A 24,559-nucleotide genomic window follows, 5' to 3' on the forward strand; every position below is an offset into this window, starting at 1 on the left:
GCAGGCTTATTTCACTTAACATAATGACTTCCAGTTCAATCCATGTTGTTGTAAATGTCAGATTTTTTCTTTTTCATGGCTGAATGATATTCTGTTGTGCATATGTACTGTATTTTCTTTATTCATCCAACCATTGAAGGACTCAGGTTGATTTCATATCTTGGCTATTGTGAGTAATGTTGCGATAAACAGGGGAGTTCAGATATTTCTTCAATACTAGGATTTTCTTTCTTTCAGATGTGTACCCAGGAGTGGGATTGCTGGATAGTAGGGTAGTTCTACTTTCAGTTTTTGAGAAACCTCCTTTCAGTTTGAGAAAGTTTAGGGTTGTAAATAGCAGAGATTACAAGGTCCAAGGATACATTGGGAGCTGTTACTGTACCATAGGGTGACGTGAACATAGTCTATAGGAGCCAATTTGACATTTGCATGTCCAGATTGTCACACTTAGTCCATCTGCTGGATTTCAATCGATGGAAGGGGACTCTAGTCCTGGGATGTCATTAAAGTTCCTCTTCCACTCTGCTGGCATGGATTATTTGCGTTGAATATCAGCCATTGTGTGTGCCTGCTGCTTTGTTATTGGGCCTTTGACTTTAAGGGTACAGAGCCTACTCATAGTGTTAGGGAATTCATGAAGAAACTTGATTTCCTAAAATTTTAATTGAGTCATCTTCTGCCTGTAGAGAAGCAAAATGCCAGACACTGCTTTAATCTTAGTGTCACTTTACTACATGCCTTATGCTATTCTCTGTGGCACTTAGACCGAGCCCAGTTGTTCTTTGGAAACTTGTCAAAGAAAATGACTTTTTAAGAATGAGTTCAAGAATCTCATCATAAAATGAGATTTTAAAAGTAATCCTATTAGATTATACTTAGGTATATTTTACTATCAATAATTAATTTACCTATTGATATTTTAAAATTGTGTTATAAATTTATGTTTTTAAACACCACTTTTCTACTTATTCTGTTTGATAACAAAAATGTCAGGTGTTTATAATAAGATTTCCTAAAGTTTTCAAGGCATGATTTTAGTTAAGAAATATAAAGCAAATTGGAATAATATATGTAAGCTATTTTGAAAGAGTCTTTACATTTTCTGTTATGTTTAATCTGACAGTAAACGTCAGCTGAGTTTCTGATGTTTCAAAATATTAATTGCAAATTTATTTCAAACTTTTGCTATAAAAGTTTGACTATGGCATTATTTTTAATCTTCAGATTTTATTATCATTGAGGAAGTTATGAATATGACCTATAACATTGAATAAAGGTATCCTAGCACACATGAAACATTCCATAATTTCAAAACAACATGAAATGTATACAAAATGAAATAGTAAGCAAACAAGGTGATTAAAAATGCATCAATACAAAATTTAAAGCCTGCGTATTATTTTTGTTACTTGGAAGGTACAAATTGACTTTTTATTCTTGGAAAATAAGTATTCTCTAATATATTTGTTGAATAATAATCAATATTAAATTCCTAAGTGGACTTTAGTCTCGTATGGTTGGATTTAGTATATATGAAATAGAACTTGGAGAGGCATTTAGTTGACAAGAAGATGCTTAACAACACAGACTCTGGAGTTAAAATGTCAAAGATGAATCCTAGTTCCAGAATCACATTGGGTGCCTGAGTCTACAGATGAACAATTATTTCATAAAGCTTTTTTGAGGATTAAATAAATTAAAATACAGAGTGATAACAGTGTGTCTAGGGTGTAAGAAGTGGTTATTGGCAGAACTGTTTTAAGAAACACTCTCCTACCCTTCTTAAACACTCTCCCCTATTATGACCCTTGGAAGATAATGGCTTAGTTCAAATTGATATTATACGTAAACAACTAATGAGTCTCCTGAAGCAAATTAAATGCGAAGTCAATATTCCATTTAAATAAATCTTAATGATGTATTTCAGAGAAGAAAAGATTCTACTCTCATATCTCTAAGAAATCTGACCATTGACTCAATAGCTATTTTGTAATTTAGGCTATGCAGCAATGTTAATTTTAATTTTTATAACTCTAGAAATGTATGAGACCATTAAAGCTTAATAAATTCTTCATTATAAGACTTCCATTTTAGCTGTTTAAGATTTCCTAAGTTTTTATAGGAGTATTTTCTATTAAACTATAGAAATGCCTGTGTAAGTCTTCAACACATATGAGTGTGAAGGATGGAAACATATCATGAATGTCAAATATTAACATATTATGATAATTTTAACCTTTTTAAAGGATTTTAAATTTATTCTCCATTTACTAAACATGTTTAATCATGTTTTGCTTTTTTGTTATGGTCATTGTCACTATTGTCCATATTAATCTTCTTATAAATGTTCCCAGCAGCAGTATTCAAACATGGTTTGCCACTCACTCACAGAACCTGATATTCATTAGGAATAATCAGTACTCATCCTGCATCTAACCCAGAGAGTCTCTATTTATGAACATACATTAAATTCAAGTACCATTTAATAAAGAAAATTGTCTCAATCCTGATCAAGATGGCCGAATAGGAGACGCTCTGGCCTGCAGCTCCTAGTGAGATCCATGCAGAAGGTGGGTGATTTCTGCATTTCCAACTGAGGTACCTGGTTCATTTCTTTGGGACTGGTTGGACAGTGGGTACAGCCCACGGAGGGTGAGCCGAAGCAGGGTCGGGAGTTGCCTCACCCAGGAAGTGTAAAAGGTCAGGGAATTTTCTCCCCTAACCAAGGGAAGCCGTGAGGACTGAGCCTGAGGAACTGGGGACTCTGGCTCAGATAATGAGTTTGTCCCACAGTCTTCGCAACCCACAGACCAGGAGATTCCCTGTGGTGCCTACCCAACCAGGGCTCTGGGTTGCAAGCACAAAACTGCCCTTTGGGCGGACACCCAACTAGCTGCAGGAGTTTCCCGTGCCCCCCCCATCCCCCAGTGGCGCCTGGAATGCCAGTGTGACAGGACCTGGAATGCCAGTATGACAGGACCTGGAATGCCAGTGAGACAGAACCCTTTACTCCCCTGGAAAGGGGTACTGAACCCAGGGAGCCAAGTGGTCTGGCTCCACCGGTACCACCCCCACAGAGCCCAGCAAACTAAGATTCACTGGCTTGAAATTCTTGCTGACGGCACAGCAGCAGTCTGAGATCGACCTGGGGAGGTCGAGCTTGGTGGGGGGAGGGGTGTCCACCATTGCTGAGGCTTGAGTAGGTGGTTTTATGCTTACAGTGTAAACAAAGCCACCAGGAGTTTGAACTGGGCGGAGCCCACTGCAGCTCAGCAAGGCTGCTGTGGCCAGACTGCCAGATTTCTCCTCTCTGCATAGGGCATCTCGGAAAAAAAGTCAGCAGCCCCAGTTAGGGACTTATAGATAAAATCCCCATCTACCTGGGACAGAGCACCTGGGGGTAGGGGCAGCTGTGGGTGCAGCTTCAGCAGACTTAAAGGTCCCTGCCTGATGGCTCTGAAGAGAGCAGTGGACCTCCCAGCACAGTGTTCAAGCTCTGCTAAGGGTCAGACTGCCTCTTCAAGTGGGTCCTTGACCCCTGTGTATCCTGACTGGGTGACACTTGCCAGTAGGGGCTGTCAGACACATCGTGCAGGAGAGCTCTGGCTGGCATCTGGCAGGTGCTCCTCTGGGACAAAGCTTCCAGAGGAAAGAACAGGCAGCAATCTTTGCTGTTTTGCAGCTTCCACTGGTGATACCCAGGCAAACAGGGTTGGGAGTGGACCTCCAGCAAACTCCAGCAGATCTGCAGCAGAGGGGCCTGACTGTCAGAAGGAAAACCAACAAACAGAAAGAAATAGCACATCCACTCAAAGACCCCATCCGAAGGTCACCAACATCAAAGTCCAAAGGTAGATAAATCCACAAAGAAACCAGCACAAACAAGATGAAAATCGCTTCTCCTCCAAAGGATCACAAGTCCCTGCCAGCAAGAGAACAAAACTGAACAGAGAATGAGTTTGATGAATTGACAGAAGTAGGCTTCAGAAGGTGGGTAATAACGAACTCCTCCTAGCTAAAAGAGCATGTTCTAACCCAATACAAAGAAGCTAAGAACCTTGAAAAAAGGTTGGACAAATTGCTAACTAGAATAAACAGTTTAGAGAAGAACATAAATGACCTGATGGAACTGAAAAACACAGCACGAGAACTTTGCAAAGCATACACGATTATCAATAGCCAAATCGATCAAGTGGAAGAAAGTACATCAGTGATTGAAGATCAACTTAATGAAATAAAGTGAAAACACAAGATTAAGGAGAAAAAGAGTACAAAGGAACAAACAAAGCCTCCAAGTAATATGGGACTATGTGAAAAGAGCAAATCTACGTTTGATTGGTGTACCTGAAAATGACAGGGAGAATGGAACCAAGTAGGAAAACACTCTTCAGGACATTATCCAGGAGAACTTCCCCAACCTAGCAAGGCAGGCCAACATTCAAATTCAGGAAATACAGACACCACCACAAAGATACTCCTCGAGAAGAGCAACCCCAAGACACATAATCATCAGATTCAGCAAAGTTGAACTGAAGGATCAAATTCAGACATAACAATATTAATCTTAAATGTAAATGGGCTAAATGCCCCAGTTAAAAGATACAGACTGGCAAACTGGATAAAGAGTCAAGACCCATCTGTGTGCTGTATTGAGGAGACCCATCTAACATGCAAAGACACACATAAGCTCAAAATAAATGGGTGGAGGAATATTTATCAAGCAAATGGAAAGCAAAACAAAGCAGGGCTTGCAATCCCAGTCTCTGATAAAACAGACTTTAAACCAACAAAGACCAAAAAAGACAAAGAAGGGAATTACATAATGGTAAAGGGATCAATGCAACAAAAAGAGCTAATTATCCGAAATACATATGTACCCAATGCAGGAGCACCCAGATTCATAAAGCAAGTTCTTAGAGACCTAAAAAGAGAATTATACTCCCACACAATGATAGTGGGAGACTTTAACACCTTAGTGTCAATATTAGACAGATCAAAAAGACAGAAAATTAACAAGCATATTCAGGACTTGAAGTCAGCTCTGGACCAAGTGGAGCTAATAGACATCTACAGAACTCTCCACCACAAATCAACAGAACATACCTTCTTCTCAGCACCACATCGCACTTATTCTAAAATTGACCTCATAATTGGAAGTAAAATGCTCCTCACCAAATGCAAAAGAATAGAAATCATTACAAACAGTCTCTCAGACCACAGTGCAAAAAAATTAGAACTTAGGATTAAGAAACTCACCCAAAACCACACAACTATATGGAAACTGAACAACCTGCTCCTGAATCACTACTGGGTAAATAATGAAATTAAGGCAGAAATAAAGAAGTTTTTTGAAACCATGAGAACAAAGACACAATGTGCCAGAATATCTGGGACACAGCTAAAGCAGTGTTTAGAGGGAAATTTATAGCACTAGATGCCCACAAGAGAAAGCAGGAAAGATCTAAAACCAACATCCTAAAATCAAAATTAAAAGAACTAGAGGGCCGGGCGCGGTGGCTCACGCCTGTAATCCCAGCGCTTTGGGAGGCCGAGGTGGGCGGATCACAAGGTCAGGAGATCGAGACCACGGTGAAACCCCGTCTCTACTAAAAATACAAAAAATTAGCCGGGTGCGGTTGTGGGCGCTTGTAGTCCCAGCTACTCGGGAGGCTGAGGCAGGAGAATGGCGTGAACCCGGGAGGCGGAGCTTGCAGTGAGCCGAGATCGCGCCACTGCACTCCAGCCTGGGCGACAGAGCGAGACTCCGTCTCAAAAAAAAAAAAAAAAAAAAAAAAAAAAGAACTAGAGAAGCAACAGCAAGCAAATTCAAAAGCTAACAAGAGAGAAGAAATAACTAAGATCAGAGAAGAACTGAAGGAGATAGAGACATGAAAAACCCTTCAAAAACAGCATTGAATCTAGGAGCTGTTTTTTTTTCAAAAGATCAACAAAATGGATACATCACTAGTCAGACCAATAAAGAAGAAAAGAGCAAAGAATCAGATAGATGCAATAAAAAATTATATAAGGATATCACCACTGATCCCACAGTAATACAAACTACCATCAGAGAACACTATAAACACCTCTATGCAAATAAACTAGAAAATCTAGAAGAAATGGATAAATTCCTGGACACATACACACTCCTAAGACTAAACCAGGAAGAAATCAAATCCCTAAATAGATCGATAACAAGTTCTGAAATTGAGGCAGTATTTAATAGCCTACCAACCAAAAAAAGTCCAGGACCAGACAGATTCACAGCTGAATTCTACCAGAGGTACCAAGAGAAGCTGGTACCATTCCTTCTGAAACCATTCCAAACAATAGAAAAAGAGGGAATCCTCCCTAACTCATTTTATGAGGCCAGCATCATCCTGATAACAAAGCTTGGCAGAGACACACACAAAAAAGAAAATTTCAGATAAATATCCCCAGCGAACATCGATGCAAAAATCCTCAATAAAATACTGGTAAACTGAATCCAGCAGCACATCAAAAAGTGTATCCACCATAATCAAGTCAGCTTCATCCCTGGGATGCAAGGCTGGTTCAACATATGCAAATCAATAAACGTAATCCATCACATAAACAGAACCAACAACATAAACCACACGATTATGTCAATAGATGCAGAAAAGGCCTTTGACAAAATGCAACACCCCTTCATGCTAAAAACTCTCAATAAACTCAGTATCGATGGAATGTATCTCAAAATAACAAGAGCTATTTATGACAAACCCACAACCAATATCATACTGAATGGGTAAAAACTGGAAGCATTCCCTTTGAAAACTGGCACAAGACAGGGATGCCCTCTCTCACCACTCCTATTCAACATAGTGCTGGAAGTTCTGGCCAGGGCAATCAGGCAAGAGAAAGAAGTAAAGGGTATTCAAATAGGAAGAGAGGAAGTCAAGTTGTCTCTGTTTGCAGATGACATGATTGTATATTTAGAAAATCCAGTCATCTCAGCCCAAATCTCCTTAAGCTGATAAGCAACTTCAGCAAAGTCTCAGGATACAAAATCAATATGCACAAATCACAAGCATTCCTCTATTCCAGGAACAGACATAAAGCCAAATCATGAATGAATTCACACCCACAATTGCTACTAAAACAATAAAATACCTAGGAATCCAATTTACAAGGGATGTGAAGGACCTCTTCAAGGAGAACTACAAACCACTGCTCAAGGAAATAAGAGAGGACACAAACAAATGGAAAAACATTCCATGCTCATGGCTAGAAAGAATCAATATTGTGAATATGCCCATACTGCCCAAAGTAATTTATAGATTTAATGCTATTCCCATAAAGCTACCACTGACTTTCTTCACAGAATTGGAAAAAACTACTTTTAAACTTCATATGGAGCCTTAAAAGAGCCCACACAGCCAAGACAATCTTAAGCAAAAAGAAAAAAGCTGGAGGCATCATGCTACCTGACTTCAAACTATACCACAAGGCTACAGTAATCAAAACAACATGGTACTGGAACCAAAACAGATATATAAACCGATGAAATAAAACAGAGGTCTCAGGAATAACACCACACATCTACAACCATCTGATCTTTGACAAACCTGACAAAAACAAGCAAAGGGAACAAGATTCACTACTTAATAAATGGTGTTGGGAAAACTGGCTAGCCATGTGCAGAAAACTGAAACTGGAACCCATCCTTACACCTTATACAAAAATAAACTCAACATGGATTACAGACTTAAACATAAGACCTAAAACCATAAAAATCCTAGAAGAAAACCTGGTCAATACCATTCAGGACATAAGCATGGGCAAAGACTTCATGTCTAAAACACAAACAGCAAAGGCAACAAAAGCCAAAATAGACAAATGGGATCTAATTAAACTAAATAACTTCTGCACAGCAAAAGAAACTATCATCAGGGTGAAATTTCCTCCCTACAGAATGGGAGGAAATTTTTGCAATCTATCCATCTGACAAAGGGCTAATACCCAGAATCTACAAAGAAGTTAAACAAATTTTCAAGAAAAACACAACCCCATCAAAAAGTGGATGAAGGATATGAACAGCCACTTCTCAAAAGAAGACATTTATGCAGCCAACAAACATATAAAAAATGCTCATTATCATTGGTCATTAGAGAAATGCAAATCAAAACCACAATGAGATAACATCTCCTGCCAGTTAGAATGCCAATCATTAAAAAGTCAGGAAACAACAGATGCTGGAGAGGATATGGAGAAATAGAAATGCTTTTACATTGTTGGTGGGAGTGTAAATTAGTTCAACCATTGTGGAAGACAGTATGGTGATTCTTCAAGGATTGGACGTAGAAATACCATTTGACCTAGGAATCCCATTACTAGGTATAAGGATTATAAATCATTCTACTATAAAGACACATTCACATATATGTTTATTGAGGCACTATTCCCAATAGCAAAGACTTGGAACCAACCCAAATGTCCATCAATGATAGACTGGATAAAGAAAATGTGGCAGATATACACCATGGAATACTATGCAGCCATAAAAAAGGATGAGTTCATGTCCTTTCAGGGACATGGATGAAGCTGGAAACTATCATTCTCAGCAAACTCACAAGAACAGAAAACCAAACACCACATGTTCTCACTTATAAGTGGGAGTTGAACAATGAGAACACATGGACACAGGGAGGGGAACATCACACTTGAGGGCTTGTCAGGGGTGGGGGCTAGGGAAGGGATAGCATTAGGAGAAGTACCTAATGTAGGTAATGGGTTGATGGGTGCAGCAAACGACCATGGCACATGTATGCCTGTGTAACAAAACTGCACTTTCCACACATGTACCCCAGAACTTAAAGTTAAATAAATAAATAAGATTGTAGATCCTTGAGGAATCGCCATACTGTTTTCCATAATGGTTGAACTAGTTTACAATCCCACCAACAGTGTAAAAGTGTTCCTATTTCTCCACATCCTCTCCAGCACTTGTTGCTTCCTGACTTTTTAACGATTGGCGATTCCTCAAGGATCTAGAACTAGATGTACCATATGACCCAGCCATCCCATTACTGGGTATATACCCAAAGGATTATAAATCATGCTGCTATAAAGACACATGCACACGTATGTTTACTGCGGCACTATTCACAATAGCAAAGACTTGGAATCAACCCAAATGTCCATCAGTCACAGACTGGATTAAGAAAATGTGGCACATATACACCATGGAATACTATGCAGCCATAAAAAAGGATGCGTTTGTGTCCTTTGTAGGGACATGGATGCAGCTGGAAACCATCATTCTCATAAACTATCACAAGAACAGAAAACCAAACACCACATGTTCTCACTCATAGGTGGGAACTGAACAATGAGATCACTTGGACTCGGGAAGGGGAACATCACACACCGGGGCCTATCATGGGGAAGGGGGAGGGGGGAGGGATTGCATTGGGAGTTATACCTGATGTAAATGACGAGTTGATGGGTGCTGACGAGTTGATGGGTGCAGCACACCAACATGGCACAAGTATACATATGTAACAAACCTGCACGTTATGCACATGTACCCTAGAACTTAAAGTATAATAAAAATAAATAAATAAATAAATAAATAAATAAATAAATAAATAAGATTGTAAAGGGACCCAGATTAAAATATCATTAGTGCATATCCTTTTACCAAGAAGCACACCATCAAAAATGAAAGAAGAAAGAGATTTTCCCTCTGTTTAAGCCGACAGCATTGGCAGTTAGGAAGCTTTGGTTTAGACTTTGACATTTTAGCAAATGTTCATCTTTAGTAAAACTAGGCTCTGCCAAGTAGTCTAGCTTGAGATATAATCTCTAGTTTAGTGGTTGAGGATTCATTTCTTGGCTGTGGGCAGTATTTTTGAATTTGTTATTCCTTTGTGATTTAGGAAATACTCTTAGATTCCATGGCCTGGAATTTATTATAAGTTATTCTCATATATTTCCATACCAGAACTAGAGAAATAACCACAAGATAAGTTGGGGAATCTATTGTACCCCCTGTGAGAAGAACTTGAGCTAAAATTCCATTGAGCACCAGACCTTCTTAAGCCCCTATTCTCACTGATGGACCACATTAGTGTGTTGGGCCTCCTGGAATTAGTCTTATGTCAGATCCTATATATAACAATTCTCAAAAGTCTGATTATTTTTCTTTTCTCTATGCAGAGTCACCCTGGCAAATGCCCACGGCTGTCTTCAGGGAAGGCTAGGAAAAGACTAACGGTGAAAAGTTTGGCAATATACTTCCTCAAGGAGTTCTAGCTTGCCTTTCATTCAAAAGGTTCTGGGTCTCCAAAGTGGCTTAAGTCTGAAAATTAATTGAAGCACGGTGTGATACTCAGTTTTTAAGCTACACTTTTGTTCACTTGACCTGGAACTCTTTTTCTCATATGCAGATCAAGTAAGGATTTAGGAGACCGTCCATCTGTTTTAATTCTAATTACACCGTGATTAAGTAGAAAATTCCATAGGCCTTTATCTATTTGTCTATTAGAGTATTTTGGTTAATGTTTTGACTCCTCTGTCCATTATAGTAAACTTCTTCTTGTCTTTGGTGATTAATTGCCATTATTTGACACCTGCTACCTCAGTATCCAATATCCATATTGCCTTTAGAAATCTCAGCTTGGTGGCAGTCCTCCCCACTGTAATTTCTGACCTACAGAGAAGAATGACCACAAGGCTCTTGAAGAAAGCCAGGGTTCCCTTCACAAATGTATTTCCCACAGGTATGGTAAAAGGTATATCCTCTGAACTGTCCCAGGGTGGGTGAGCAAGTGTTACATGATAAATCCACTCTAACATTTTAATATCCCTAAACCTTTAAATAACTTCCTCTACAGTATACAAAGGCAGTTCTGATATTCCAACTGTATTTACTGTACACCATCTTTGGTCCATATTTTAGCTAACCAACCAAACTATTAGGACTCATTCTAACTCCTCAGGCTAAAATATTGAATCCAGAATCTTACCTTAGTTGGTCTATATCCATATATCAAGTTTGATACAACTTTATGTTTCTTCTCTCATTGTCTCACATATTTACTACCAACTGTTACACATATTCCTACTGGAATAGACAGAAAAATCATGCATTTCTTTGGTGTATAGGGATTTGCTTTTCTTGCGAGCCATACTTGTACTCCACCTTCTGAGGCATACTGGGACTTGAGTCTAGTTATAGATCCAGAAGCAAAGAAGGGTGGTAAAGGTATGTCCTGAGAATAATCAGCAGTGACTTTCAAGAAAACTCCATAATGGAGGCCATTACAGTTTCTGCAGGAAATGGCAGGGTAACCTCTTCAAACAGGAGGGGAGATGCTGCTTACACTAGCAAAGACTCAGCACAATTTTGGGTTTTCCATGTTCCCAGCTTCCTAAACATCTTCCCCCATGTCCTCATTCTAATTTCCAGGATTATATTTCTTTCTAGTCAATGCCCTCATTTAAACAGTAGTCAACTCATAGGTTGGGAAGTCAATTTGTATTCTAATCCTGCCTCTTGCAAGATGAGACTCTAGGTATGGTGTTCAAAGATTTCAATCCTGTGGCTATAGGAAAGAAGGGTTTCTTTCAGTGCAGACATAGAAACTCTTAGGTAATATATGTGGAGCTAGACACTGAGCTCATCCAATTATTCCTCTACTTTCTCCAGTGCAGTTATGAGCACCCAATCTATCTTATTATATAACTTAGTTTGACTAAAATGTTCTAAGGTACAAATATATGCCACTCATTTTTTATGAACTACAAATACGTGTCATTCAAAACTTTTCCTTTTATGGATATTTGGTTGGGAATATCCAATGATGGTGAAATTTTGCATATATCTATTGCCACATTATGCCATGCACTGTCACTGGAAATGAAGTCATTAGTGCTTTAAGTCTAGTCACACTAGAGAACAAATCCAGAAAACACAGAATCAATTCAGAAAAATCATGGTAAGATTCTATTCCTCAGGAACAATTCTTGGTATCAAAGTCTATATCAGGCAAGGTTCCAATGGGGAAATAAAAACAGTAGGATATATATGCACGTGTGTGTGGAGAGAGAGAAAGAGAGAGAGAGAAGGATTTATAGCAAGGAATTGTTTTATGGGATTTTCATCAAGGCTGGCTAGAAATCTGCAGGTCAGGCCCTCAGGATGGGCCAGCTGAAGCCTATAGGGTGAGGAGATAAACTGCAATCCACAAGCACAGACAGTGACAATCTACCATTTTTGCCTCAAGGAAACTTTATTTCTGTATTAAGTCTTTTTAACTGATCGAATAGAGTCTACCCAAATAATGTTATATAATCTATTTTACTTAAACTCAACTGATTGTAGATGTTAATGACATACACAAAATACTCTAAAGCAGTATCTAGATTAGTCTTTTTTAAATTTTTATAGGTAACATGGCAGGTGTATATATTCACAGGATAAATGAGATATTTTGACACAGGCATTCACAATGAAGTAGGATTGAGCCATGAAAGAATGGGATCTTGTTATTTGCAACAACATGGTTTGAACAAGAGCATTTGATTGCATAATACAGACTGCAGCATAGTCAAGCTGGCACATAAAAGTATCACATCCACCTTGTTACTTGCAACTTTTTTACTCTCTTCACTGGAAGACATTACAATCGGCAAGAAAAAAACATAGTCTGAAGAGACTAAGCGATCATCTAAGGCTCAGGCACGATATGGATGTTGGAATTATTCATCAGAGAACTTAAAATTACTGTGATTAACATGTTATTGGCTGTAACGGAAAAAAGTAGACAACGTACAATCAATGATGAATAATGTAAATTAGAAACTATAAAAAAAGAAAAGGTTAGAAATGTTTTAAACTAACAGAAATGAAGAATGCCTTCAACAGATGAAGTAGTGGAGCCGTGACAATCAAGGAAAGTTTCACAGAACTCTAATACATGCCAATAGAGACTGACAAAGTAGAATGTAAAAAGAATACAGAATGAGAAAAAAGATCCATGGGCTGTGAGGCAATATCACAGGGTGTAATACACATAATTGAAGTAATGCAAAGACTATTTTGAGATCAGAATGAAATTAAATTAGAAATCAATACTGGAAAGATAGTTGGAAAATATCTAAACATTTAAGTATTAGACAATGTATTTGTAAATGACCCTTGGGTCACTGAAGACAAAAAAATTTTTTAAAAAAGATTTTGGTCACTCATGTGCAAAACAGAGTGTTTGAGTTGTTACCTACCACCAAATCTATTTTCCCACACCTTCTCTATCTCAATAAATAGCAAAACCACTCACAAATTAGGGTAAAAACATCTATAAAAAATCCTCCGTTTTGATCGAGACCATCCTGGCTAACATGGTGAAACTCCATGTCTACTAAAAATACAAAAAAAAAAAAAAAAAGTAGCTGGGTGTGGTGGTGGGTGCCTATAGCCCCAGCTACTTGGGAGGTTGAGATAAGAGAATGGCATGAACCCGGGAGGCAGAGCTTGCAGTGAGCAGAAGTCATGCCACTGCACTCCAGCCTGGGTGACAGAGTGAGACTCCATCTCAAAAAAAAAAAAAAAGAAAAGAAAAAAATAAAAAAAATCCTCCATTTCTTCTTCTTCTTCTTCTTTTTAAATTATATCTGAATCCGTACTATTCGTCACAGTTTGAGTATTCAGGAACAGACCATGAGACAGGATTTAGTATCCAGGATGCTGGTTAGGAAATGCCATTGGAATCAATATCTGTAGAGGTGTGGCAATAGTAGAAATAAACAAAGACAGGAGTTGAGCTCAATAATGCAGGCCTGGCAGTCTCAGCCAAACCCATGGAGAGTTTTGCAGCTGAAATGGCACATCCCTGTTTTCAAGTGCTGGGGTGAAATGGTCAAGCTTTTATACCTCTGAGTCAATCAGTTATCAAATGTAGGCCATCCCTGGAAGAGTGTAGCCTTGCAGGAGGTAGTTCTTTGCAGCTGCAATAACCTATAAAGGATAAAGCTGAGGGCTAACTTTGACCATCAATTGCCTTAAAGTCAGGCCCACAGTGCAGGCCCACAGCAGTAGCAATAACCTGTAAAGCAGATAAAACTGAGGGCTAACTTTGCAGTGGGCATGGCTTGAAGGAAATTGCTGGTCAAAGTATTTTTTACAGTACTCTTAGTAGCTGGTACAAAGAGTTTTCCTTTAAGGTGAACAAGAGAATCTGTGTGGCACATCTCTATGTTCAAAAGCACGCATTGTTTTATTCACTAGGCCTTTGAAAGGGTCTGGTATAGTACAGATGTCAATTAAACTATTGTTAAGACTTAAAAAAAAAAAACTGATTTGTCTCGAATCCATCCACAGTTTTGCTACTATCCTCGTCCAGACCACCATCATTGTTCACGTAACAGTGCTTTTCTGACCTGTCTCCATTCATTTTCACCTAGCTTATAATCCATTTCGCACTGCAGCCAGAGAATGATTTTAAAATATAAATCCAGTCGTGTCACACCTGTATGTTAATCCCCCAGCAATTTCGCTTTGCACCTGGATAAAATAAAAAATGTAAACCACAAAGTCTATTTACTTTAAAAAATTTCTTCTTTCTGCTTAATCAGTATACCTTTGCCATCCTTTTCATGCTGTTCAAACAGGGTGGATTCTTTCCAGCCTCAACACATTTGCCATTAAGCTTTTGGCTTCTTAAAATAGTCCTTCTTTTGAGTTTACATTGCTGCCTACATCCTATCCATCAATTATCACCTAAAATATTGTTTTCTCTAGAAGCCATCTCTAACCATCATAGATAATACAATTCAATCTCTCCAGCCCCTCATAACTAGTAAATGTCATATCACCCCCATTCATTCTCTTTATAAAGTTTACCGCAATTTACATTTATGTTGTTCCTGTATTTGTTTACCTGTTTATTGCTCTGCTTTGCTGTTAGAATTTAAGATCCTAGAATGAATTACTGAGTTAATAAATATTTGAAAGAATATATTAATTTAAGGTTAGGATAAGAAATAAATACTTGAACCTTTGACATCATAGGTAAAGAAATGAGACTTCAAGTGGCTAACTGATTTTTTCAAGGTCAAATACATTTGTTGCAGGGACAAAACTGCAAAGAAAATCTCCTGGTGCTGAATTCTTCTACCTCTGCGTTCCTTTAATACCCTTTTACCTTCACATCATTGTAGCTCCGACAAATTGTACTCAAGGCCCACTCTTTAATAGAATAGCCTTAGACTAACTACCCTTTCTCAACATCATATGTCATCCTTACATTTTCTATAATTTTAGTCTTTGGACATACACTTCAGCAATATTGTAGATTCTCCTGTATGACTACATAATACCTTCATGAACTCTTTTAAAAGCATTTTTTTCTGTATTATCTTTTTTATTAAATTAAACTCTCATAGAACTTTTACATAGGTGTTGTTGTCTGCCTTATACTTTTGACACAAAGCTTGATTTTATGTTTTCGTTGTACTTTGTTTTCTTAGAAATTGTCATTAATTTGTCTCTATGTCACATAACAATTTGTATGGGAGATGCTTATCTAATATCCAAGGTAAGATGCAGCTAACTTTATGCACTATGGAAACTAAAAATATTTGTGCACACAATTCAGGAGGTGATTTCAATACACAGCCATTAGGTTATTTTACACTCCTTACAAAAGGAAATGATGACTGTGAAGCACACTGCATCAACTGAAAGAACCATGTTATTATTCCACTGAAGTTCTTTGCAGTTTCTAAAGGAAATTTTTTTAGCTGAGGAAAGAGTGAAGCTCTTACTGCTCGTTGACATCTTGCAGAAACATCAGTCAAGCATACTTTGAACTTGCTGATTACTTTCGCTGTCCTCTTAATATCACTGGCTCACCATGTTTGCACTTTCAGTTTCCTGGCTTCTCCACTGGTCTTAGTTTACTAGATTCTTAATAACCAAGGCACTATGGTCATATTTCTGCAGCAGTATGTCTTTAATTAGAACTAACAGTACAGTCAGCATTATTAATAAAACCTATAAATAACAAAACTGAATTTCAGATTAGTGGAGTAACCTGCCCAAAGTCACAGAGCCAGCAAAGAGGCTAATCAGGTTTAGAACACAGGCCAATTTCATCCAGCTTTCATTTCCATAAATATTATGCTAAACTGCAATTAGGGCAAAGAAAGAATAAAATATTTTAGTGTTCTATTGCACCAATATTGTTATGTCAAATAATACGTATAGTGGAAAGGTATTGAATATATTTTTACCATGTTTTGAATAGCTGCATTAGCCCTGAGGTATTCTCTTTTCATGTACTCTATAAGCTCAAGTATCTTGGGTAATTACCTAGTTTGCAACTTCATATATATTACCTAGAATTTAAAAACAACAACAACAACAACAAAACTATAGGTTATTTGCTTACATGTATGCTTTTTTATTTTAAGTGGATATTTTTAATTCTTTTGCCATTTGAATATTCTTTATACATTTGGAATAGTTTCCACCTGTGTCCCACACCGAAAGACAAGCTGTGTGCTTGCTTTCACAGACTGTTACAGACACAAGGCACAGGCACATGACCTGCACTATATCCATCAGATGAGAACCCCACATTGGAGATTTCAGTTTGAAAAAGATTTCAGTTTGAAAAAGAAGAAGGGGATGTCAGAAAGGCCTCAACTTGCAGAGGCAGAGGAGTCACAGATATCCCTCCCATATGGCATTATTTGCACATAGTTCTTTGTTATGCATTCAACAAACATGATCCCCTGGATTTCCAGCGATACCCCACTTTACCCAATATTCTTTTTTTTTAATTATTATTATACTTTAAGTTCTAGGGTACATGTGCATAATGTGCAGGTTTGTTACATATGTATACTTGTGCCATGTTGGTGTGCTGCACCCATCAACTCGTCAGCACCCATCAACTCGTCATTTACATCAGGTATAACTCCCAGTGCAATCCCTCCCCCCTTCCCCCTCCCCATGATAGGCCCCGGTGTGTGATGTTCCCCTTCCCAAGTCCAAGTGATCTCATTGTTCAGCTCCCACCTATGAGTGAGAACATGCGGTGTTTGGTTTTCTGTTCTTGGGGTAGTTTGCTGAGAATGATGGTTTCCAGCTGCATCCATGTCCCTACAAAGGACACAAACTCATCCTTTTTTGGCTGCATAGTATTCCATGGTGTATATGTGCCACATTTTCTTAATCCAGTCTGTGACTGATGGACATTTGGGTTGATTCCAAGTCTTTGCTATTGTGAATAGTGCCACAATAAACATACGTGTGCATGTGTCTTTATAGCAGCATGATTTATAATCCTTTGTTACCCAATATTCTTAATACATTTCTTGTCTGCTTAAGTAGGCTAGAATAGTTTCTGAGGCTTTTAAAAATGAGCTCTGACTGTTACGCTTGGGAAAAGGTTTATACAGCCATATATATCCATAAGGAATACGGCTATAAATGATAAGTTATTATTAGAAGGGAAAATAGCATTTTCTTCAATAGATCTTCACTATTATCTAAATTGTTCATATTGTTATTCTGTTACTAAAATATCTTCAAACTTACATCAATTTAACTTGTCAAATGTTAATTCTGATAGTAATTTAATTATAGTACTAATTATTAATTCCTGCATCGTAAATTCAGGAATCATATATACATGTGAAAAGTGAGCACCGATAATTTTCTGAATTTTAAAGTGGAAAAAGCCTCAAACCCATGAGACATAGTCAGTAAAGTGTTTTATTATGTAAATGTGAAATAGATATCTTAGAAAATTGAAAAACAAATTTCATAAAAGTCCTCAACTTTTCGTAATCAACAGAAAAGACACTGGCCTTGGTTTTGTGTTTAGAATATCTGTTCTCACTTTGCATTCTAATAATTGAGAATGAATTAAATTTACCTAATTAACTTCTCCAGCTGCCATGCACATTTCATTCTTCTGTTTTTCTCTATAAAAATAAGTGGTAATATTTTAATTATTCTGTGAACATTTTCAGTGTACATGAACTTAATGAAATTACTAGAATCTGAGCTCTGATTTGAACTCTTTGGAATCATTTAATACAGTTCTTCAGATTTCATTATATTAGAACTAATTTGCAGAACTTTTCCATTTTTGATTTCAGTGGCAGGTCATCAAAATACTTTGTTGCTTCTTTCATGGTAACAGATATGGAACTAACATAGTAAATTAAAGCATTATTTTCATCAGTAACTTTTCCTATGTTAGCCTAAATTCTAAGTTAATGTTACATCTTACTAGCGAACAGGTTAACTACTGTTGGAGAAAGTAACAGTATAAACTTAATTTCTTAATATAAATATTTTATTGGTATGTGTATATATCTGTGTGACAGTGCATGCATGTGTGGATAGATAGATGTCTCTAAAATTAATAAAACTAAGTCACATCTAGAAAGAATAGGTTTTGGTGTTCTATTACACTTTATGGTGACTAGAGCAAATAATATATTTCAAGATATTAAAAGAGAAAATTTTTAATGTTGTCACCACATGGACAAATAATAGATGTTTAAAGTGATAGATATGGTAATTACCTCAATTTGATCATTATGTTACATGTATATACATTGAAACATCACATTGTACTCAATAAATGTGTAAAATAATCTGTCAATAAAAATTAAATAAAAATAAAAAAACATATCTGTGATGGTTAATACTGAATGTCAACTTGACTGGATGGAAGGATACAAAGTATTGATCCTGGGTGTGTCTGTGAGGGCATTGCCAAAGGAGATTAACATTTGAGTCAGTGGGCTGGGAAGGATAGACTCACCTTAATCTGGGTGGGCAAAATCGAATCAGTCGCAAGTGTGGCTAGAATATAAGCAGGCAGAAACGTGAAAAAAGAGACTGGCCTAGCCTCCCAGCCTGCATCTTTCTCCCGTTCTGGATGCTTCTTGTCCTTCAACATCAGGCTCCAAATTCTTCAGTTTTGGGACTTGGACTGGCTCTCCTTGCTCTGTCCCTCTAGAGAACCCCGGCTAATACAATATGTATTTGAAATAATGATTAAATAAGTATGTCTTGCAAAATATATGTAAAATTACATCCTTAAATGCCAGTACAATTCAGTATCATTTACCCAGTCAAATTTACAATAATATGTATTAGTAGCAAACATTAAGATGATGAGAAGATAGCATATTTGTGAACAAATATAGCGCTATCCAGTTTGATTATATATGTGTAATACACTTTGAAATGTAATTATTTGTCTAAGTAATATATTAGTCGATTTATATACAGAAGTGTGTGTAAAAGCAAGTATTTTCCAAAGCATCTGAAATTAAGATTATTAGTGATTATCAATTGTATAACCGGAAAACCTTACAGTTTTAGCATGAAATACTATTTTCAGGGAGAAGAAGAAAGTAAGAGAAATTTTTTTTTAACATAGCTATGTAATAGATATTCTTTTAGGAAATCTTAAAAGTTGAGTTTTTTGTTTAGTTTTTGGAAATCCCCATTTACAGTTTTCTGTCTTCTAAATCCACACTATACTCTTCTTATTCCTCTGGCATCTTTTGTATGTATAATTTACTTCCATTTTTATGTAAAATATCAGACATAAATCTTTCCCTAATCTGCCCAGTCAAAAAATGAATACATTCCTCTTCTCTACACTGCTTTAATCCATGAAATTTGCCATAATCTCACCTGACTAGCATATTTTCAGGTATTTTTATTCAAAATAACTGCATGTTCTTCTGTAGATTAGCAATGCTTACATTCTGTAATAAGAACAGTAGCATACCATCTAATTCAGCATCTAATTCAGCTGAGACCTGTGGAGGTCTATGAAATCACTCCAGGAGGAGTATTTAACACATCTAACCTTTAGACCATGTATTATTTCAATATTATTACAGTGTTAATTTCATATTTACACTTTTCAAAAGACATATTTAGCAGGCACAAACAGTAATAAAATTAAACTCCAGGAAACTTAAATGGTATCTAACCCTAAGATGATTAATATCTTCTTAACCATGACAATCGGAAGTAAAGAGGAAAAAATTTTTTAACATAAATATGTGTTTGCATACATATATATTATGCATATGTACATATATAGTATGTGATATATACAATTTTATTTACATATATATAGTTCTCTAAAGAAGCAGCTAATATAAAAATCAATAGCCAAATCTTTTAGTTAAAATATAATGTGACAGATATATGACTAATATCTAAATTATATGAAACATTTTTAAAATACTGACTAAAAAGAAAAACTCCAAAAGAAAACTATATAGAAAATTCATTGAAGATCAAATTCAAATTTCTAATGTAAAAGGTATTCAAGGTCACAAAAGATATTCAAGGTCACAAAATAGTCATAGAAATAAAATAAGAATGAGGCATCGGTCACATCCAAAAGGGTAGGAAAAGTTAAGATAGAAAAATATGGCTATTAGTGAATTTGGGAATGCAGGATCATGGACTCTCTTACTATTGATGGAGGACTCTTAAACTGTTATACTTTTGCAAAAGTAATTTGGCAACATCTCTTAAAACGAATTTTAAAAGTACACATATATTTATATAGCACAAATCCATTAATAGTCATATATTTATACAAACCCAAAGACTAGGATGTAAGTATATATGTTCAATGATATTTCATATGCATTTTTGATAACGGTAAAAAATAAGTCAATGGAAAAAAATGAATGAGTGACTCTACAGAGGTACAACCACTTTCTGAACTGTAGCTCTTACATTAAAGGTCTAATTTGATTCTTTGGGGTTTCATAAGGTAGGGATGAGTGAGAAAAACAAGATGAGAAGTATCTAACCCCATATTGATAATACTGCTATAAAGCTAACACTGATGAAATCTGTGTGTGTGTGTGTGTTGTATGTGTGATGAAAACATGAGACCATCTATGAATTATATGTATAAAGTGTTTATGATATAGGTAGTAAGGGGCTTCACAATCAGAGAAGCTGCCACCTGATGACTTTTTGAGCCTGAATCATGAAGGTAGTGGTCCACAAAAGCTCAGGAAAAAGCAGCTGTGCAGTTTATGTCTTTCCACAGTCCCTTCTATACCTGCAGCAAAATAATAAATGGCCCCGAAGAGCTTTGCTTCAATCTTTCAAATATCATGCCAGGGCCTCGCATTGGCAGTTTCTCATCTAGAAATTATATGATAAATGTAGATCTCAGCTTCTCATCTGGAATCAGCTGTAATGTGTACAGAGCATGGGAGGATAAACATCATACCTATAGGGGATGGAGTTGGTGGCAATGGTGAATAAATGGTGAGTCAAAAAAGAGGAAAAGGAGACAGATTAATATAAGCAGAGAAATGTTTGCTTTAAAATATACAGTGCATAGTTTCATAGTATAATCCCATTTACCTAAACTTTTATGTATGTGTGTATGTATACAAACACAAGCACATATACAGACTATATGGGTGCTTAGGCATGCATGTTGTTATCTAGTGTATTTCTAGTGTATTTTTTTATTAATAAAGAGGCATTCAAGTATTAATATGTAGTGTATATTGTCCTGTGAAGCAAATGAATTTCAGACGACTGTCTAGATTAATTCTATTTTGCAAAAACAAAGATGTGTATGCTGTATAAACACATATATGTAACAGAAGAGAGAAATGGACATGTACTAAGGTATAAATCTTGTAAGAATACCTGCAATACAAATTATTATTTTAGGGTACTATTTTAATGTCAATACTTCTCATCCCCAATAAAAGAGAATATTATACATCTACCTTTAGACTGTTAGATATGTGTTCTAATCATCTGAAATATAATAAGCATTATTATCAAATATCAAAAGAAACTATAAATCTTATAATTTATAAACACAAATATCATAATACGAAGGTTCTGGCCATATCAATTGCTTTCCTTAATTAAGTTCCTATTAAGTGCTAGGCACCATGGCTTTGAGAATATAAACTCATTTGTACTGAGAAGTATTCTGTTATAGATCAATCTAAAATTTTATCCAAGATGACTATCTGATACCAGAGAAAGAAAAGAAAGATGAATTTCATAAACAGCTATGGCTGGTTTATTTTGATTTGATAATTGATGATGGAATATCCAGTTAAAATATCTAGTTAAACAGATGGAGACTAAGCAGCTAAGCCAAATTTCTTTAAGTGCTATTACTACATCCGTAAAAGAAACATGAAAGAGCCCACCTATGGTAGTCATTACTGTTCACTCCAGTTTCAGAGACACAGTGATTTAACAGATGCTTCCTCAACTAAGCCAGTTCTGGTATCATATTCATGAAGATGTTTTATTCATCTGAGAGTATTATAAATAAAATAATCTCAAGTGAACAAAATAAAGTAATATTGATATTGCATTGAATACTGCTGTGGTTCTGTAATGATAACCTAGTTTTATCTATTATATGCATGTTTTGATACATATTCATGTGCATTATTTAAAATTCATGCTTACAAATAGGTTATAAATAAGTTTTCTTTATTGTCATAACAATAATCAATGTCACTTTAGGTCAGACATTCATATATTGGGGGTAGGTATGTATGTCTGTGTGCACACCTCTGTGCATGTGTGGTATAAATACATTTATTTTTATGTATTATACATTAATTTCTACAATAACAAAGAAATAAAAGTTTTACATTATTGACATTTTATGAAAATTTGTGCTGTATAAAGTTGGAATACAGTCCCTAAGTTGTCTGTATCTTAATTATAATGTATCAGAAATTGAACTATGTTATTTTTATTATTTTTTATGTACACGTTGAAATCTGTAGCAAAGTTTGCCTAAAATAAAAAAGTAATAATTAGTTATTTTATCTAAAATGAATAAAATTGATAAATTTAAGGAATATAATACGGAGAACAAAATTTGAAAACATGTAAAAGAAAATTCGAGCTGTTTACAAGTGTATGGGGGAAAAAAAGAAAGGAAATCAACAGACAAACTGTGACCACAACCCTAAAACCAGGTGAAAGAACTCTGGCATTTTGGTTGTTGATTAAAATTACTATAAATGTTTTTAAGGTGCAAATATTTTATGTATTAAATGAAGGTTCAGTTAAGATAAGGTGCTTCATGCATGGCAGTTAGAATAGTACTTATCTCAATATTTTTATGGTAATCTGAGTTCAGATAGAGTTCAAAAGAAAATGATTTATGCTTATGAAAGGATATTTGCCTTGGAAAGATTTTGAATAAGTTTTCTAGCTCGGGGAAATGCTGTTTATTAGATTAATGGTGAGTTTTCTGACACTGAATAAGCAAGCAAGGTGGACGTTTACTTTTCTGGTTGACATTTTAAAAAATGATAGTCCCTTGTGAAAATACTGAAACCAAGATAGAAACTATTCATATTCTTTTGTGTAGTTTTAAAATTACTATCACCTGCTCTCCCTCCTTTTATCTGTTTCCCTAGATCTCAAAATACTACCAGTGTGCATGGTTTATTAATAATTCTTACGTTATTGTAAAAGTTTTTAAACGAATTCAGTCATTCATGTGCACATTCCTTTATTGTACATTGATTAACATTTCAAAGTTGGCTTGATTTTCTGACATGACCTGAGAGCTGGAGTATAGATACTGAATACAGCGACAAAGAAAACTTTCTTAGAAATAGAAGCCTCATGCTGGCATTGTTGATCTACTTCAAAATAAAAAGGTGGATTTTTTTTAAAAGTCAAGAAAAGTACTTCTCTTTTCATATTAACACTGTGGGAGAAATCAAGACATCAGTCCAGGAAATAGACTTAGAAAACTGGCTACTCATGAACAATTGACTATTATTATTATTTTCAGTGAAACTAAATTAGAATATTTTCTAGGGAGCATCTCTAACACACATAAAGTCATTGCTCCACACTGGAATAATGTCTGAGTAAATACATCTTCATAAAAAACAACTATACACTGATTTTGGTAAAATGCACACATAAATATACACATACACACACAAAAACACACACACACACACATATATATATATACATATACACACACACATACGCACACAATTGATCATTGAACAGCTTAGGAGTAAGGGAAGCCAACGCTCTGTGTATTTGAAAATTTACACATAATTTTCAACTTCCTTAAAACTTAACTACTAATGGCTTACTGTTGACTTGAAGCCTTATGGATAACATAAAGGGTCAACACATATTTTTATGTTACATGTATTATATATTGTATCTTACAATTAAGTAAGCTACAGAAAAGAAAATGTTATTAAGAAAAACTGAGAAAGAGATAATACATTTACAGTACTGTACTGTATTTGTTGATAACATAAGTTTACACTGTCTCTTTATGAGACTGTTTGAAATGGCAGGCAACCACAGCTGCAAACATCAATCTATGGTACAAATCAAGCAATTCAACTTTTCTTGTAATGTCACGACTTTTCTCTGCTTTTTGGGAGCATGTTCAGCATCACTAATAGCACTTTGTATGGGTTTCATGGTGTTATTCAAGGTACATGGTATCGTAACGAACAGGATGAAAAATATACCAGAAAT

The 24,559-nt window shown here is 36.0% G+C and overlaps 1 long non-coding RNA gene across 1 annotated transcript in view; it reads right to left on the reverse strand.

Annotated features, from left to right (window-relative positions):
- Positions 1 to 610: 610 nt before the first annotated feature.
- The window catches only part of LOC123569840 (uncharacterized), a 44,747-nt gene continuing 20,798 nt past the window's right edge, over positions 611 to 24,559 (reverse strand). The window contains exons 2-4 of the long non-coding RNA XR_006693660.2: positions 18,810 to 19,017; positions 17,910 to 17,958; positions 611 to 680 (exon numbers count right to left, since the gene is read on the reverse strand). This is a non-coding gene — a long non-coding RNA (uncharacterized lncRNA). The remainder of the gene's footprint in view (positions 681 to 17,909; positions 17,959 to 18,809; positions 19,018 to 24,559) is intronic.

Source organism: Macaca fascicularis, chromosome 17 (genome assembly GCF_037993035.2).
Source record: "Macaca fascicularis isolate 582-1 chromosome 17, T2T-MFA8v1.1".
NCBI classification, from domain to species: domain Eukaryota; kingdom Metazoa; phylum Chordata; class Mammalia; order Primates; family Cercopithecidae; genus Macaca; species Macaca fascicularis.